Source organism: Bison bison, unplaced genomic scaffold (assembly GCF_000754665.1).
Source record: "Bison bison bison isolate TAMUID 2011002044 unplaced genomic scaffold, Bison_UMD1.0 scf7180017864324, whole genome shotgun sequence".
In the NCBI taxonomy this organism is placed as follows: domain Eukaryota; kingdom Metazoa; phylum Chordata; class Mammalia; order Artiodactyla; family Bovidae; genus Bison; species Bison bison.
In genome coordinates, this window is record NW_011494896.1 from 5055645 (window position 1) to 5056142 (window position 498).

At 49.2% G+C, this 498-nt stretch overlaps 1 protein-coding gene across 5 annotated transcripts in view; it reads left to right on the plus strand.

Annotated features, from left to right (window-relative positions):
- The window catches only part of DLG2 (discs, large homolog 2 (Drosophila)), a 2340373-nt gene that overhangs the window by 2336089 nt on the left and 3786 nt on the right, over positions 1-498 (plus strand). The window lies entirely within an intron of this gene.

A 498-nucleotide genomic window follows, 5' to 3' on the forward strand; every position in this document is an offset into this window, starting at 1 on the left:
GAGTCCCAGGGCTGATGGTGGCCTCTGGGAGGGTTCTTCAAGTCGTGAGTTTATTCCCATACTATGCTGGGTACCGAAGACCTCAGTACCTGTCTTCCTCAAGTTGTTTATTTTCTAGTGGGGACACAGTAATGACCCCAGGAAAGACATGAGCACTCAGCCAAGTGTCACAGAAGGGAAGGAGCTTCTGTGTGGCAAGGTCAAACAGGCTTCCCCAGAGAAGGTGGTTTTAGACCTGAATCCTTGAGGTAAGCCTTAAGAGGAGTTTACCAGACTGACAAGAGGAAGAAATCACTCCAGGCAAAGGTGAGATGAAGGCTAGAGCACTTTGGAAACCACAGTTAGAGCTTTATAGGGAAGTAGAAGAGGCATGGAGAAGGCAATGGCACCCCACTCCAGTACTCTTGTCTGGAAAATCTGGTGGGCTGCCATCTATGGGGTCACACAGAGTTGGACACGACTGAAGCGACTGAACTGAACTGAACTGAACTGAACTGA